At 37.7% G+C, this 19,391-nt stretch overlaps 1 protein-coding gene across 1 annotated transcript in view; it reads left to right on the forward strand.

Moving 5' to 3' along the window:
- Positions 1-19,391, forward strand: part of LRMDA (leucine rich melanocyte differentiation associated) — a 983,368-nt gene that overhangs the window by 279,030 nt on the left and 684,947 nt on the right. The window lies entirely within an intron of this gene.

Below are 19,391 nucleotides of genomic sequence, written 5' to 3' on the forward strand. Positions count from 1 at the left end.
GGCGGGCCGGACCGGGCCGGCTCCGCCCGCTGCCTGCGCCCGCCCCTGGCTCCGCGCTGCTGGCGGCCGCGGCTGGCCGCGGAGCTGCGGTTGCGCCGGTAAGAGCCGCGGCAGCCCGGAGGGAAAGGGAGCGGTGTCCGAGTCGTAGTAAGTATCACCGGAGAGCACCGGGGCAGGTGAGCCCCGACACGGGGTCCTTGCACCCTGAGCTGCATACCCCGCACTCTAACCAGGCTCCTCCTGCGCTGGCCATGTATGYCCCTGGACCGGAGCTGTTATCTCTGGCTGTCTGGCCTGTAACATAAACCTTTGCATTTATTTAATTCAAGCTTACCGTATTTTCAGTAGAGCTCAAGTATGTGTGCATCAGAGTCACTTACTATCCTGAATATTTTCGTCCTGTGGACTTGTGTGTAAATGCTTAAAATGTTTGCAGTAGTCCAAACTTACCATAGCAGGCTGACTCTTTGCCCATAAAATGTTAAATCAACCATGACCAGACTCATTTTCCCATGTCAGCTAAGGAGACTCTGTAAATCAACACATTAGGGCTTTGCTGGGTAGGAGCTGCTTGTGTTTCATGCAGAATGGCCCTGACAGCTGTTCTCTCTGTGGCCTGATTGTCAGCCTCTGGCTGAATGCAGAATTGTCATGTGGCAGTGAGGAAACTCACAGGTAGAGCCCAAAATCACTGGGGATACAATATGCAAGAGACCGAGGGTTGGCACTGCAGAAACAAGTTGCAAAGGTTGCATTTTCTTTCGATGTGATAGCGTTTCAAAGCCTCACAAGCTCACAGGTGTTTTGYAAAGCCCGTCCCACCTTGAATCACCTAGATGAACCTGCACCTCCTATGAAGGCCCAGTTATTAGTATGTKGGCAGAGGTGTTTTGCAGGCATTTAAAGCTTCCTAATGCCTCAAGACAGAGGTTGCTTGGAAGCCATTGCAGAAAGCTCATCTCAAGGTTATGAAGGGTTATGTGATAGCTGTACGTAGAAGGAAATGAGCACTCTGGACAAATGTAGTTAGGAATGAACAGCCTTGGACATAGGTGACCAGCCAGGAGCAGCTGAGACAAACATAGCCTGGCACTACAAAAAGCAGTTAAAAAAAAAAAAAAAGGTCCATGTTCCTCTCTCTGATCAAGAAATGAGAAAAAAAATCAGACCACTCCCCCCCTCAATTCTGAACAGTACACTATTCTGTGAAAAGCCTCAGCCAGTTAGTTTTTATCTAAACCTCTGTCTCTGGGTGAGAGTTTAGACACTGGGGAGCTTATTTATGGGTGCTAGTTGGCTCAAAGGAAAAAGAGAGTAACAGAATAACATAACCCCTTACCACCAYGCTACTGGTTCCAGTAGTTATACACATTGAATCAGATAGATTCAGATATCAAGATAGAGCTTTGTGCTGTACTTTATGAGAGGCCTCAGCATAGAGAAATCATTATCCTGTGCTCCTTGCTGGATTGCCTCCCACTCAGAGAAGTGACCCGGCTATGACCCAGACTCTGAACAGTTGTGTGTAAATTTAATTTTCAGCATTACATCATTTTAACTGGAATATCACCTCTGTGCTCACTATTGTGCTGTGTGGGTTACCTGGAGGTAGAGAAAAACAAGGGSAGGGAGAAAACGTGCAAAATACTAGGAAATGAAAGTTTAGCCTCAAAATGCGCACATAGTCGTTTCTACCCTGTACTCTATTGAGACAAAATGAGTGAGCCACTGGAGATCAAAGAGAGAGGGGGGAAAAAAAARGCACATCAAAAGCATAGAATCCCACAAGGTGTCAAAAGGAAAAGGGTTRCTAATGAAAGGATGATCCAAGCTCTGCTCACAGGTTCCTGTGTAAAAAAAGTCAGAAGGCAAACAAGTGTCTATAGCAGCATTTCCTGTTGGTCAGTACTTTCAATATGTTCAATATGGTGAACAATGAAAACATTTTCTTCAAAATTCAATGTACTTGCTTGTATGGCTTGTGTGTATTTGCTCTTTGTGTGTATTTTTGCAGAATTYTCTGTCTTGAGGAATACACATTTTTGAAGGGAACAAAACCGAACGCTCTTGTGAAGGCTGCTTGTTTCCCCAAAAGTTAAAGGTTTTGAAGCAGACTAAGAACAGGAAAGAACTCAGCATGAGTCCTACCTACTTCATCTAATTGTAATTTTTATTTTTCTTTAATTGAGCAGAGAGTTACCCTTTTTGTCATATTTTTTTCTCATAAGAAATATATTTTTCTTCTGTTTCTTCCTGCATATATAGTCAGTTCATATGTYCAATGGATGACAAAGTAAGCTGACCCATATGAGCTTGACCTTTTTTTTTTTCCTGACCAGCTTCATGCAGTTACTCCCCACTCTGATGATTATACTACCTTTAGCATCAAGAACAGAGATTAAAAGCAACAGGAGCTTGCTTGGTCAAGGTCGTGAGTCCTTTTCAAGTAAACTTTTAAAATAGTGGCCGGAAAAGAACAGAGACTGAACAGAGATAGCAACTCTTAAGGTCTAATGACTGGTTTACCAATAACAGTGGACAACTTTATTATGTGGTTCTGTATCTGTAAAATGAAGTCCTAATGTTTAGTTATCCATTACAAAGAGTTTTAATGAGGATAAAATAATAAATGCTTTAATACATTACAGTGGTGTAACAAAGACAAGAACTTGGTCTCACAGTCACTGTAGAGATGCTGCAGCATTATGCGCTGTGTCTTGCTGTGTAATAGCATAGTCAAATCAAGASGATCATCTCATTCCTGTTTAGGGTGCCATGCTCTCTTGTCAGAATTAAATAGTGTTATTTTGTATGCCAGTGCTGCTGCAAGTTTCATGTTTTGCATTACTCAGAGAACAGAAGCAAATATGCTTGAAGATTTCTCATTCCTCCACTGATTTTCAAAATCATGAAATGGTATGATACAACATATGCATGTAATGATGGCACATATATATATTGAAATAGTAGTCAYACTTTTCTATAATGTTTGAAATTGATGTTCTTGCTGTTTGCCTTAGATTTATACAGTATGGTGGTTTTTATCTGTGACCTTGAAATCATGAATAATCTCCATGCTAGTGAGACAGAGGTACAAATGGTATTATTRTATGGCTTTGGTAGACTTGTTTGAATGTTATTAATATACAAGGGTAAAATCAATTAGCAAAACACCATTTTTGAAATGTAATTTATTAACACTGTATGAGAATATTCTTTGGTTGAATGGCTCCAAGACAGAGRTAATATAATAGTGTTGTGGCTACTTCAGTTAGGTCTTGCTGCTTCTCTCCTTGAACTAAAAGCAGAATTTTCTCATTTACTTCTACATGAACAGAATTGGACTGTGGTAAGCAGGTGTTTTGGTTCAGTAATCACCCTGTGTTCTGTTCACACATTTTCATCATCAGCTCAATGGGAAGAGCAAGCAGGATGCCTTCATATGTGTTACAGGTTTTTAGTATCTAAGTATGTTAATGAGAAACAAGAATGGTTGGACCCAAATTATACCACCTAAGGAAAACAGTAAACCTCACAACCCAAATTAAAATTCCGTGTAGGTGCTTCGGTTTTCCTGTGCCTGTTGATAACCTTTCAWGTCAGCTAATATTAATAATAAATTATATTAATAAACCAGAGGATAAAAAATAAGAACTTGCTGCCATTTTTTCTTATTCATCATGGAAACTACATAGAGTAAGTAAGTTTTTTTTTAAAATATATTTCTGTCTCCAATATCCGTATAAAAAACCACAGATCTTTAACAGGCTCTTTACAGTTGAGATGAAAGCTGTTCTTGGCCAGAACTGCCTACTTATTTTAATATGCCTCTTAAAGGCATTTGTGCAGCAAGTACGATGAGAAGATGCATGGGRTCAGTCTGGAGTGTGGAAACAAGTTGACTTTGATTTTGGTGCTACATTTGTAATTTCTGTGATGTGAATGGGGTGAAAGTCCCTGTTACTTGCATTAGTGAAAGACAAGATTAACTCAGGCTGGTTCTGGGTGAGCAGGCTCGTGTGACCAAGAAGAGCAAAGCTGGAAGGAAATACAGTTCTTTTCAGTGGTAGTATTGTAGCACCATATTTATATTTATTTTGGAGTAATTAAAGCAATATCATTTTTTACTGTGAACAGTGAATAATCATGGGATGCCAAGAACCCAACCCAAAGCAAGGTATGTTTGTGTTCATATTATATACAGTGAAATAAATAGTATGTTACCTCTTGGAGTAGTGTTTGGCCRAGATGGTTTGGTGTTTCTTAAACAACGTTGGCTGTTTGTCTTTGRGTAGATCAAATGTTTATCAGTAGTGCCTTTATATCTTCCCAGAAGGCCCAGGTTTGCTCTCTTTTGGAATTTTATGRTGTCTCAAGAAAAACAAAAAATGACAGCATCTACAAATTCACCCTATTACTTGCCCTCGGTATGGGCACTAGAATATTAATCTGGATCTGCTGCACTGGAGGACTTTCTCAGGCACTGTAGAGCTGGGTAAATTTCACCCTTACAGGATTGAGAACTGTAATGGGCGCCTGAAGTTAAAAAAAAAAAAAAAATTATAAAGACACCAGGTTGATGACACCAGTCAGTGAAGTGCAGAATGTCCTTCTCTGTCTTGCCAGCATGATTAGAGAACAGTTCATTCATAGCCTCTCTGTTGATTCTGCAAGAGTACCAGTTGTGTAACTGGATTTCTGGAATAGAGGTGCCTACTCAATAGTCATGCAGATTACCGAACAGCTACTGTGTGGTAATACCGTTGATACAGATATTATTTGACTTACAGACAAATAAGTTAGTGGCTACAGACTCTATGTTTTATTTTCTAAATGTAAAGTTAGCTTAAATTTTTACCTCTGTTCATATACTATGTTGCTGATTTTGGTTCTTTGCTGTTACTGCCAAAGATTTTTAGTTCACCTTTAAGTGACAGGCTCAGATATGAACTTCTCTGCTTTTGTCAGTTTAGGTCAAATCATGAGCAGAGTTTTTTGGATTAAAAATGCTCAGTCTTCCACCTGTTCACACTATATGAAATAAAATTGCCTGAAGAAATCTACCATAATCTAATCTATGATATTCTGATACATACTGTACACTGTCAACTTTAACTTTTTAAAATATAAAGTGACTGTCTGCTATCACTGTTTAATACAAATAGTTCTGAATGATTATAAAAATATTTAATGCATAATGCATACCACTCAGATATCATTGTCAGTAATGGATGAAGAATGACATTTGGGTAATCTATGAAAGTAGACAAAAACATTTTTCAGTAGTTAGTGTTTTCAGGGTGTTGGTTTCTAATAATAACATTTTGGTCATAATATCTTTTTAACATAATTTAAACTACTTATGCAAATTGGTGAACTAACGAGTGCTTTTATTCCATCTGAAACACTGAAAATGTCTTGCATTATAGAAACATTTATAAAACAGTTTAACTCTTTTGCTTGCTTCAAGTTGAACAGTAAAGCAGATCACAAATTTCATGGTTACAGAGTAAAACAAACCTCCCCTCAGCTCTTTGTGTGATTTGTGAAGTGCCAAAGAGTTCGAGGGGAACCCTAATGATAACTGGGTTTCCTCTTACAGTGGGGAGTCCTTAAATGGCAGAGATTTGCAGAGAGCAAATCTGTCAAGTGAAGGAGGAAACATAGCTCAGGCCCATTGTGGGCCGCAGTTAATCCTGGGTGCCCARTCTGGTGTGACTGTTTGTGGTGAAGGTGAACTTTCAGGCCAGTGGGCTAGTAGGAAGCTTTTCTTCACCTTCTGCCGTGCCTCTGAGGTGTGCCAAGCCTATCAAAGGATGTACTTATTCTGTCAGTTTAAGTTGCTTTGTGGCCTCTGAGGCTTTGGAGCCCCAAGTTATCTTTCAGGTTTCTACCTAGAACAAATAATTTCCTTTCTCCTGAGAGCAAGTCTGGGGTTGTTTGAGAAGACAGTTTGCTTCAGTAGCTGCTTCATAGGGACATTGTAGTCCCGTGCTGGTGTTCATTTCCTCTACCCCCRTGGTGTGTTCCAGTTATATTCGTAAGGCCTTGGAGATTCCTATGTTCCCATAGTGCTATCAGACGTTCATCACACATTTTATTTCTCATACCTGATAACATAAATCTGCTTTGCTGCAGAGCAGTCTTTAATTTAGGCTTCTGACTTTGAACCAACAAAGAAACAAAACTATAGTTTTTAAGGGCACACAGGTAAGAAATGAGATCTGAGTAGGTCAGAGCCTTTATGATCACCTGTTCGGAGATAGCCTAGGCTTATGCTGAGGGAAAGTTTCTCAGCACAAGAAGAGGTGGTTTGGCAGCTCAGCACGATTGGTTCTGACCACAGAACCAAGCAACTCAGAAGAGAAACCCTGAAAGCGCCTACTTAAATGGTCGGGATGCCAGTAGACTGTTTGGGTAGCTCTGCATAAGAACCTACATTGAAATGCCCTAGAGCTGCACTGGATTTTTGGCCTGAAGGCCAAAACAGAGCCATTTGGACTTCGTAACACATCTGTTTTTGCTAGGCCAGATGAGCATAGCAGCTGAGTGTGCACAGTCCTCAAGAGAGAAAAGGAGGAGRTGCCGTTTTCCATCTCTCTCACATCACCAGAGTAGCAGTGGGACAGAAGTTCCAGAAAAAGACAYGCGAACAGTTTGGGTAAGAGCTCTGATTTTATCGTACTTATTGAAGTTGGGAGAGGAGAAGGGGCAGTTCTTAGGAAACGTATGGTGGGTGGTAGTGAACAGCCAGGGAGGAAGTGGTCATCACAAAAACTTTGCATTCAAAGGCCAAAAGTGGTTTTCAGAATCCTTTCTTTCCATGTCACCCACATTAATGAGAAAAAAAAATGACCCCTTTAATCAGCATTTTTACAGGCTTTGCTCATTGTTAGCACAGTATTGACTAGAGAATATGCCTCTACTCAATGCTAGTGAGATAGCTAAGCTTGCTTGCGATCAAAAGGAAGGCATATAGTCTCAGCAGGCACTGTTGTACAAATACGTAATCACTAGTGCATGTGCACCTTGCAGCCCAAATTCACTCTAACAAACATCTGTATGTGGCTGTGCACATTCCCACTAGCACCTTCCTCACCTGTGTCAAATTCCACAGCACCATTTTCAGAGTGGTTCCATGCAGGCTGGGAAGATARTTCCTATCCCTCTTGCATATATCTGGACATTCCAACCACAGGTGGCAAGAACTGAGTTGATTAAGCTTGTGTGGCATCAGTTATACAGAATACTTCCCCTTCTCTGGCACCCACCTCATACTTTTCCCTCAGCCTTGTGTACCAGTTGTATTACTTGCTYGTTAGGGCATAAGACTATTTCAGTTTTGATCCTGCTGCCCTATCTTGGAAAACATATGCCCAAGCACACATTCCTGCAGCTCCCCCCTCCAGGAACATGGATGGTCCTTTCACTGGGGTGGGAATGTCACTGGTTGCTTCTTCCTAGTATTTAACTTCTGGACATAATATAGTCTATTTCCTGGCRTATATGGTAGTGTTGGAATTCCTTGATTGCTGTTATTCACTGGGGAAAAGAGTGCTCTTCTGTCCCAATAAAAAGCTTTTTGATAAAGGGAACTGTGATGTCCACCATTTCTACAGTAACCAATGTAAGGCAGCAAGACCATAAGCTGTTGTCTCCTCTCATTCATGCAATTATAAAAGTCTTGTGGGAGCACTGTATTGGGTTCTGAATCTCACCAGTGTCTTCTCCACATTTAGAGATTCCTTGCTGTGTGAAAGCCTTCATGACCTTAGAACATCTAGGTGATACACACTATGCAGGGGTAGAAAACTGATGTTACAGACTTCCTCTGTGCCAAACTGATTTTCTCCTTGGAAAGAACTGGGGCTGCCAGACACCACAGGGTAATGATCATCCTCTAAAGGCCCTGTAATGAGTTTCTGAAACATTGGGAGCTGTCACAAATTAATGAAGTGATACATTGGGTGCGGCTTCCTTTTACAGAGCATACTGGTGAAGTTATGTTAGTTGTGAAGCACTTACTTTTTAAGCGATTATGATACACACAGACTGCAAGAATGGCTTGTGGCGGAAGGTGGTGAGGAACAGGTGTAGATCCATCGTTTGCTCCAACTGATGCACTATTATTGTGGCTTGTGGGAAGGTCCTCCTCCTGAACAGTTTGGAGAACAGCCAGGCTATGTGAGGACTTAGATCCAGAGTTTTCTCCCTGATACAGAGCTGTTATAGAGGTATTTCTGACTCAGAACTTTGATGACAATCATCTACATCCGCAGTGCCTTGGGAATGGGACTATTTTAAATTGTTCCGTACAGTAACTCTAAACCAAAAGAACATTAAGCCCGTTAAGTCAAACACTGAAAAAAAAGAGGAAGAGACAGAACAGAGGTAGGTTGCCTATACAATTGTAGTTGTTTGTTTAGTGTGTAGACATGTTGATAGTCCTAATGATGATAGGACATCAATATCAAATGATACCACCTCCCCATGATCTCTGCCTCATTTGATGCGAAGGCTGAAACAGAGTGAATGCCAAGAGAGCATAATTTGTCACCGACCTCTCTGTGGGAAAGAGTAGTAGGAAAATAAGCACAATACAGCAATGTGGTATGTTTTTTGTATACGCTCGTAGAACTTCTGTATAAAAAGAAACCTGTAGTTGCTTCTGTATCAAGTTAGCAGACTATAAGCAATAAAGGATTATACTTTAAGGTAATAATAAAAATGCACTTTTAAAACAAACTGTCAACTATGAGTTCAAGACATTAGTAATGAAAGAATATAKAAAAAAAATCTATGTTATGGATATTAATATGGATTACATTAGGCTGTGCRCCTGGAAGCACATTGATTTACCATTTTGTATAGCAGTATCCTATACTGCCTCCAAAACAGGATGACCCTTCTGTAGTTTGCATACTAGAAATAGAATAGAAAATTAAAATAAAATGACTATTTAATTAAACTGACAAGTTTGGTAGAAATAACCTGATATGAAACTATACAGTTATGTTAATTGAATGTCTTCCTTTTTTTTTTCTTTCTTTTTTTAAAAAAAAAAAAAATCTTTAAAAGAAGCATAAAGTGGCCTGGACCTGTCCTAAGGTAGTCAGCTGAAAGAACCTCTTCAAGTTCACTTCAATTCCTGTTACTTAATATGGCTTGGGAAATGGGGAAAGGCAAGACCAATATGGAGCATATTTCTGTCCCACTATATRTRTRTATATATATATATATATRTRTRTGTGTGTGTGTGTGTGTGTATGTATGTGTATATGTATATATATATATATAAATTTATATAGAACTGTAGCTTGTGGAACTTCTTGTAGGAATCTCTTGATCGTATATATTCACCCCTGTTCAAGAGGCTTGTGAAGCGATAGTTTTAACAAGAATAGGAAGAAGGCCTTTAATGCCCCAAACTTTTGGCCATTGATTTTGCCTTTTGTTTTTAATCACATTTTTTCATTCTAGAAGAGGAAAGAGGCTTTTAATTTTTTATTACACATAGAGATTGGGATTCTTGGGTTTTATCCCAAAGAGTAATATTAGCAAGATACCTAACCTTTCAAGCTATCCTCAGTGTAACTAGCTGTAAAATTGGGACATTATGCCTAATTGAGATAGGTATAGTAGGGCTTAATTGATTAATATATGTAAAATATCATGAAATTTACGGATGAATGACACTTTAGAAATGTTAGGTATTACTTTATTTATATTTTAAAATAACTAGTGTAAATAACACTAAGGATAGGTCATTATGAACAATTTTTACAAACACATTTACTTATAATCTTTGTGCTGGAAGACAAATACAGTACTGTATGGAGAACGCAGTTTGAAACAGGCAGTGAAAGTAGAAGGAATTTAACATGCATTGCCATTCACTAAAAGGAAAAGAAGACAGCTGATAACATTTCCCTATAGATATAACTTTGAACGTGTTATTTTCAATTTGTCAGGCTTTGGGCATTCTTGATGAAAATGGTTATATTCATGTAAGGAGTCAGTAAGCTTAAAAAATAGAATAAAATCTTTCAGTGGACTTGTTAAATCTTCTGTTTGGTCACATATATTTAGTTGTTGATGAATAGTTTATTCTTTGCTTTTCTGTTTAAAGAGAACAATTATTATTTAGTACTATAAAACAGGTACTTCAAATTTTTCAAGTAACAAAAAATTTTCAAATCTGTAGTTATCTCATAATTAGAACTCCTTTCCATTTGTGACAGCATGGACAGTTCTGTAGCTTCATTAACATAAGCATTTTTTAATAACAAAAAATTAACAGGGAACAATTGAATTTAGTTTCATGCTACCTTTTAATATAATTTAACATCTGGAATAAGGAAAAAGATTCTCCATGCTGCTGCATGTTTGGGGTTATTTTATTAGTTTTTTTTTTTGTTACTTCGTGAAGAAGTTAATGTTTTTTCAGCTCAATCCTCAAATCTAATTTGTGCTAAATGTGGCATCAAAGAAACAGGAGAAAAGTATCTGAGTCAAGGTTTTCCCACAAGAGACTCCACTTGCTGTATCCATATTGATTTATCTAGAATACACATGAAACGGCATGTTGAGTGTCCAGGGCTTTAGTGATGTGTCTGGGATGCCAGAGAGACAGTGGGTGAAACCTTTACAGGCTATGTATCACGAGTAGCATGTGCACTAGAGTGTATGTTCTCAAGTGAAGAAAAATCAAATTTTAATTCCTAAAAAGATTAATAAATTATCAAAAAAARAAAAGATAGGATTTTCCTGAATTGACATGAGATTGATTGATTAAACCAACAGATATAGCTTATAGCCATCCATTACTGTTACTGATACAGTTAACCTCGTCTTCTACGCACAGTCCTCAGGCCTGTAAAATCTTGCAAATTTTGTTAYTTACTGATTAGTGCTTTGAAAACTGTTTACAAATAAAATGTTCTTATAAAGTACAATCTAAGGGTCTTTCTTTTTTCTTCTTGTCATTTTATTAAGGGATTCCAAAACTGACAATTTGGGAAAAAATGTTAAAAAMTTGGCTGGGCAATATGGATGTTCCTGTCTCTTCAGCATGAGAATGAACTGTGCATATTTCTCAAGAGTTTTGAGCAGAGAATAAAGTAGTTTCTGCTGGTTAGTGCCAGTTCTTAAGAGCTAATTTTACAAAAGCTGTGCTTTATTCCTCTGTCCTGTACTCCTCATCCATGATGATATTTGTTATGACAGCTTCCTTTTTTACTGAGTTCTGTCACATAAATTGAATTACTCCACCATTTTTTTTTCTTCAAGAGAGAAAAAACAATTTGCAAAAGGTTTCTGGATAATGATATTTTAAACTTCCTGAATGTTTTTCCTTGGTTGGGTGTGAAGGCTTTTGTAGTATTGTTGTGACAGGATTTAAAAAAATACAGCCTCGTCTGTGACTACATCTCTTTTAAACTTCACTTTTTGTTACAAGAGTCCCCAGCATTATCTTAACAAGGTACAGAATCTTCAGTAACCGATCCAAATGTAGCATGGTAGTCTAACTCACTGCATAATCTTGTGAACCGTTACGTCAATCAGATACACTGGTATGACCTTTAGTTAAAAAAAATTCCTGAAACAGACTGGTGTTTTGAGGGGTTTTTGGCAAGTTAATGCTGTTGAAATACGATATATTGTCAGTTTGGAAACTGAAGACCTTACACTGTCATAGGGTAACTTACGCTATCTCGATTTTGATCTGGAGACACAGCCTGGGAGAATTTGAAGCCATTCTCTCTCTATGCCTGTTCTGTCATTGCCTTTCTTTTTTTTTTTTTTCCCCAGAAATGCCAATTCTAGTATCTGTTCCTGTGCCAATTCTGTGATACGGACATCTTTCCACTGTGACTGAAATGGTATGTCCCTAATTGGCCTATGTAAGTTATTCAACACCATCATGTGATGGTAATTTTTAATCTCAACTGTTCTGGATTCCAGTAAGAAACCTAAGTATGAAAAGCTTTATATTATATTGTCAATGGTTCCTCTTCCTCTTCATCTTAACTTGACAGCAGTAATTATAAATCTGCAGCTCAGAACTATCCTCTTGTGATTTTAGAGATAGTCCCCAGTTTGACAGCCAAATATCAGAGTATTTTCAGATACCTTTGTATATTTGGAGTCAAAGTYGCAATTCTAAAATTAAGACAAGAATTTCCTTAAGTTTGACATTGGTCTGGCTCTAATCATCTCTTCAATATAAACAGGAAGTCTTTTCTTTGTTAGCCTATTTCTTTTGTATTTCTAGCAAAAAAGAAGACTTATATATTTTTTTTTTGTTATATGGACAGATGATGTTGAGAGCTTGGAGACTAAAACATAACATTCAGCTCATGGAACACCAGTCAGTGAATGGAGCTCAGTTTCTTTCCTCYTTTCACTTTTCCACTTGGATATGTCAGGTATTCCCACAGCTTGGCCTGCACCACACAATCTTCTGTCAGGGTAAAACCRGGCATAAAACCCCTTCCAACATGTGTTTTCAGTAGTATATATGTACTAATAGGGAGGTCTATCTTATTATGCAGTATTGTTGGCAATATAAGATGCAGATAGTGTCTCCTTGGATTAATCAAGTGAATCTAGTTCCTTCTGCAAAAAACACTTTTGACTGGTCTGATACTTCAATTCTACAGAGAATTACCAGGACAGAAGATAGAGAACAGGAGAGATCAGCTGAGCTACAAGCACCTCTGGCCTCTGAAGCCACTTCCTTTGGTTTTTGGTCTTTATATTGAAGCATTTCTGCAAATCTTTTTTTTTTTTTTTTTTTTTCTTTGACTGTGTGACAGACAATCTCTGCCCCAGATGTTGTGACAGAGACCTGCAACAAGAAAGTACCTCACTGGAGTTCTAAAATGTCAAATCTATTATTTAGAAGAGAAATGCGATATTGATAGTCCTCAAGTTAGGCTTTATTCTAGCATTAATGCCTTTTTCCAGCTTTGATGGTTGCATTTTTCTGAGCAAGCAAGCATTGATGAACAAGGATGTACAGTTGCATCGGTACTGCAGTTTACTTTCCCCGGTAATGCAGGCAGCTGACCTGAAATTCACATATATGTAGTGGATTGGAGGGAAGCACAGCACTTCAAGTTTGTTGCGAGCCAGTTATCCAGGGCTTAAAAAAAATCATGTGTATGAGTGTGCAACATAAAATTATAGGAGAAGCAGTAGCAGCAGTTTCCATGTAAAGATTACTGAATACTCTCCTATATATATAAAAAAAACCTTAAGATCTTTCGTTAAGTGTTCTGTGCTTCCATGGCTACCAGCAGGTCTTTGAAAGTTTGCAGAAGGGTACTTCTGTCATCCTTTTTGTTGGCTTTATGAAAAATCCAGTTAGATTGCATGAATTCTAAGCTATTGAAAAACTCCACTACTTGTCTTTGATTTGTGTTGTATATTTAGTTTTGTCAACCTGTCAAAATTCTGCAATATTCTACATAACTTGTGGATGCCCCATATCAGCATCTTTCTTCTGCATGCTGTATACCACTCAGACTCTCTGTAGGAGACACAGAGAATAGTATTCACTCTTCAGCTTGGAATATCCTTTTGCCTGTAAGTACTGGCCACTGGGAACAAAAATATGCTGCTGCTTCTCCTGACTAGGAATAATGAATTTTACTATATAGTGCCACTGAGTGTACATAAAACAGGACAAACCAGGACAGAATATTGCCCTGCAGTTATGGTATCAGCTTAGGTCTTGGAAGATGTAGGTTCAGTTCCTTAGTTATCCACAGATAACATGTATGATTTTAGGCAGATCATTTAGCCTCTCTGTGCATCAGTTCGTATGCTATGAGATGGGAAGAAGAGGATTTCCCTACTTACCTGGCATGGGGTGAGAATAAATGCATTCAAAAATGCTAGATGCTCTTGATAATCTAGAACGTCAAAAAACTTGTAGCATATGTGATACTTTTCCTGGCCAAGTTGAATTTCTTTAGCTCTGTTCATTCTAAGTGAAACAGAGTTGTGTATATTAAAAAAAAAAAAAAAAAAAAAAAAGTGCCATAACATACATTATGAAGAGGTAGAATTAAATCGCACAATTGATGGCTGCCGTGTCTTAGTCATTAAGCACATCACTTATTAAATGTAATTTTAGCCTAGTAACCGTAACATGCTATATTAAATAACTTAAGGGATTTTAATTGTATTTGGACCATACCATGGTTGACAAAGCTATCATTAACTTAAACGGAACCCTTATTAGACTACTTGATAAAAAGATTCAGGAAGAGGCTTTTTTCCCCATCTTCTAAGCTTTTAGGTTGTTCTGTTTTTTGAAAGTTCTTAGRTTATAGTATATTGCATTATAAAGTCTATGCAAAAAAAAGTTACTTTAGAAGAATGCTAACAAGGTTACAAAGTGAAGCATTCCAAAAAAGTCAGAAGAATGCTGAATTTGAAGGTGCCTTTGCAAAAGAACAGTGAACAAATTTGTCACAGTCACCATCACCATGTAGCCTTTCTGTGCTCATACCGCGCTTCTGCCATAATCAGGAAATGATAATTAAACATATCCTGGAGATATGTTCTCCCCATATATATAATTCTACTTTTCCCCTGGACAGGGTRGAAATCTAAGAGTCATGCTGTGAATTAGGGTTGAATGTGAAGAGTGTGGCAAAAACTACTCTGGGCAACTCTCTGGAACTCTTCTGTCATAAATCCTTGTCTAAATTGGGCAGAAAGGTAGATGTCGCATGGTCTGTGTGTACTGCATTATCTGTTGGTACTACATAGAAGGAGCRACAGTTCCTTGTCCCACAGTCCTGTAATTGTTACCAAATACGTATTCCTTTACTTAAATGGAATTAAAGGAAGCATTAATTAAAGATGCAAGAGATTTTCTTAAGAAATATTTCAGATAGGACGATCTCCTACTCCATTTTAGAAAAGGGGTTCAAGAAGGCAAAAACTCTAAATGAAAGTAAAAACATTAAAGTCCTGCTTTCTTTTGTAGAAGTTTCTACAAGAATGGAAAAATGTAAGTCAAGACCATTGACTAAGAGTGTCAAATTCAAAACAAATCCAGCAGTTATATGCGTGCATGCCAGCATGGAGTATTGCAACTCAACCACTTTTCATTGGCTGCTTTTCCAGACAAAAAGTATCCTGCAGAGTTTCAAACATGCAAGTATGGGCATACACTTCAGAAAAAAAATCACTCTACAGTCATTTAATTCAGCAGCAGAAAAAAAGAGAAGAATTTGCATGTTCTTATCTTCAAGTTTTATAGCACTGTATGACACTGTCATACCAGTATAGTTCAATAAATGGTGTGTTGGTGTATTGAGTGTACATGCATAACTTGCTTTTCACACCTTTTRAAATTGTTTATCATTGACTGTTAAATGTCTTTTTAAGTGGGAATATGAGAAATAGGAACAGAGAAACTTACCTTCCAGCAGTTCAAATTGAATATGGCAAATAAGGTCATTAATGCTGTATTTCTTTCTATCCTTGTCAATGTGATTAAACTACATACTTTGTTGTATTTTTTTCTGCTTTCTGTCTCATTTGTTTTTTTTTTCCTATTTGTTTCACAGCAGAGAATGTTGATGATGCTATCTCTGGAGAGACGTCTCAAGTTATTAGTTTGGACATCAAACACCATCTTGAACTGTTTGGGGTTAAGAACAGGTGTAAGTGAAGCTACTTATAAATAACACATGTTCCACTTCCTCTGGTAATACTGACAAAAATGTCTGTACTACAGTCAACCTCTTTCAGCTAAATGATTCCGTCTGTATTGAACATTATATTGCTGCAGAGACTTACCAACAAATGTTTTGAGACAATGTTTTCATTGTGAGCATTGACAGAGTTAGATGGGTAAACTTTGAGCAAATTTTCTGATGGTCAAATTGGCAGAATTCTCTGCGTWATCTGTAATTTTTCTGTTGAAATGTTTTGCTTCAGAAAATTCAGTTTGTTCAAAGCAGAATTTTGTCAGGAGAAATGTTAGTTTACTGAGAGAACAATAGGTAATTGTTTGATTTCTTATTCTGAAATGTAGGGTGATTGTATGCTTGCACGTGCAGACATGCAGAGCGTGCTATAAGATGGAAAACATCATTTTGATTAACTGAAAAATTTCTATAACTTTCAGTTAACAAAACATTAAAGATTGCTACTTTTTTCATTTATAAACATTAAATATCCTTTTAGGATAGGAAAATGCTGCCCATAAGTTTACATGAAAGGATATAATTTAAATTTGGCATTTGGTGCTATGCCAAGTTTACTGGTATTTATTAGCTAATATTTTAATCAGTTGGTCAGTAAGATTTCATAATGCAATTGTACATGCATTTAAGTAAATRCCTGCTAAGACGACTTAAAGCTTTGTTGCCACATGAAGAACACAGAAGAGGAGATGGCTTTGACAGGTTATCTATTATGTTTCCAATATATTGCTTCACAGTTGTTTTGGGGCTGATTTATGGATGTTATCTTATTTTGAGCCTTCCAGTGCTCTTTATTCAAGGAATGCATCTACTCAGTTTGTAAAATATATAAATATGTGTGTGTGAGAGAGTATGTATATACACACTACACTAATTATGTATTATGCTTATTAGTGTATTTTACTTCAGCTGTATACACGAAAACAAACTATTACATTTTTTAAAAAAACCATGTTGCTTTTGTCTGGATATAACCCACATATGAAGCAGTACAGAAGATAGGCAGTACTGAAGTTTAGGTGACACTTAGYTGGAAATCTGTGAAAATTATCTTTGAATGTTTCTGCAGCTCTGATAATATAACTGAACTAATGACTTTTATATTTTGTATATACCTAAATGAGAAAAAGGACATTTCAAAGGTCAGCTAAGCCCCACTTTCTTGTAAATTATTTAGACTGGTGTAAGGAATGCTCACAAAACTATTCAGCTTCTAAGCAACCACCAATAAAAATACATTCTGTAAGTACAAACTTAGTTCTTTGAAGCTTTACTCATGTAGACAGCTCTATCAAAACTAAAGAAAACATATAGATGATTCAGGTTGTGCAGGGCCAGGACTCAAAAAGGCACTGTTTTGGGATGCTCAGCATAATAAATACATGTTGCAAGGTGAAAAACCCTCTAAAACTAGAGGCAGCTTCATAATGATCTAGAATCTTTGCTATAAAATGACACTGATGATGCTCAAAAGGTAGGAAAAAAAAGCTCTCCTATATTTATATAAAACTGTAGTGTATTTCAGTTACATAATAACGTGAGCCACAAGCTAATCAGCATGTTGAAATGTGAGATGATGTTATAACTTAGTTACAATTTAGGATTATATGTTACAAAACACCTCAAAACACCTCCTTCAGTGCTCCTGATACAGTTGCAGCTGCGAGCTTTCATTCCTTTTGAAAACTATGTGCAGGTGATAGCAACTTAAACAACAACAACAACAAAAAAAAAAGACTGAAGAAAATCAAGTTCGAAAAATTTGCCAATCATCACGTAGGAAATTGGCAGCAGAATTAGGACTTTTAGGATGTAACTTTTCAGATCTATTTTTTTTTATCCATGACAGATAATAATCTAGGCCATGTCTATACAAGAAAATGTTGAACTACTTTTAAAAGAATGATTATAAGCCAGATGCACTTGAAAGTTTGCCAGCTCCTTAAATTGTTTTTGTAATTTACAAAATTCAGCTAAACTGATTGAAGAGATGATAAAGTCAATTTAAGTCACCTAGTTTAGGGAGCTGCATCTGCAACTTTTCCCTCTAGACAAGACCTTGCCTAGTAAGTAGGAGGATCAATGGCAGATGAATGCAATTGGCAATGTAAGAAGCTGGTAAAAACAGATTTGTTATTATTTGTGTGCATTATTTTGTAAACTATTCAGGCAGGAATTTYGTTTTCATAAATCTCTAAAGTGACAGCTAACACTAAAATTAATACTAATAATACAGACAATGATGTACTAAATTGTTTTCAATATAGTTATTCCAATTTTACAGGGGTGTAGTGTTGAACTGAGTTTACTCCRTTAAGACAAATGCAGCTACGTACAGCAATAGGCCACTTTGTACCCTGAGTTACATGTGTTCATTTTGATCTGAACTGCATGGTTCTAACTAAAGAAGAGATAAAAGAAGATACAGAAAGAATAGATATTGCTTTGTTTAAATTTGTAATTCACATAGTATATATATATWTTTTTTGCTATATTCTGTAATAAATAAATAAAGGCACTGTTTGTTTGAAGCATGCTGCGTGATGACCTGACCTGGCAAGTAGGCCTTGCTGGAAAACTCTTAGAGAAACAGAACTTTTATTCATCAGTGTAGGATCTGTTTTTTTGCTGTGGAAGAAGGGTTTGATTCTTTTCTGTCTGGTACTATTAGATCTGTATGAAGCAATGAAGTGATTTTTTTATTGATTGTGCTTTGATTTTTCTACACGTTGGTCCAGTATTATTTTTAAACACAATACATGTAAATAACTGGGGGAGAAGCAGTACATAATGACTTTCTTTTCTGGGCTATTTGCCCCGTTTCCTTCCCAGCAGTCAGAAAAGGAGGAATAGCTGTAGAAAAGGCATAATGCCACAGCTGTACCAAGGATTTGTTCTGCTCATCTTAAGAGGTAGAGCAGCAAGTACTGTATTAGTTTTTCTGCTATGTTGGTGAATAAACTGTAGAAAGTGGTTTACAGTGTAGACTACAAGTCCTCCTGAAACTTGTTTTCCTTCACAGTGTGTCTCCGCTTTTTCCAAGAGTGAGTTATGGTATGTTAGCTATGAGGAGGAAAGAAGAGCCAGATTTTTGAAGGTGCTTAGGCAGCTAAAGAGGTAGGCAGATGGCTAAAAGGATTTAGGATCCACATTTGAGAAACCTACATATCTTTAAAAATATCAGATAAAATTCTTACAGAAAACCTTCAGTGTCCTTACTCTAYCCAAGGATTGGTAACCGACCACCCTTCCATTATTCTAATAAGCACATTCTCATGCTCTACAAGGACTAGTTCACTAGGTATTTCTGATAAATCCAAATGTATTTGCTTTGCACATGAGAGACCCTATAGGGTCACTGTAGGCAAAAAATACCATTATGGGGATGCGGGCCTCTCCTGTACCATAATACGGTGTTACTTCTGCACGTGCTGCTCTACTGCTGACACAGAGCTGTTCAAAGGCAAGCTACGCTTTGTGCCCCGTGTTAATGGACTGGCCTGCCGGGAGCTCCGGGCCCTGGAAGCTGGGCGGGCAGAAGGTGGGTGCGGGCGACTCCGAACCCTCTGGGTCCTTTCCTCGTTGGGAGCGACAGYCGACCCGAAACTGCTCCGCCGCCGCCGCCAGCGGTGCCCGTGTCTCCTCGGCAGGGCCAGCCCC

Source organism: Rhea americana, unplaced genomic scaffold (assembly GCF_003343005.1).
Source record: "Rhea americana isolate MKP2758 unplaced genomic scaffold, rheAme1 scaffold_36, whole genome shotgun sequence".
Lineage (NCBI taxonomy): Eukaryota > Metazoa > Chordata > Aves > Rheiformes > Rheidae > Rhea > Rhea americana.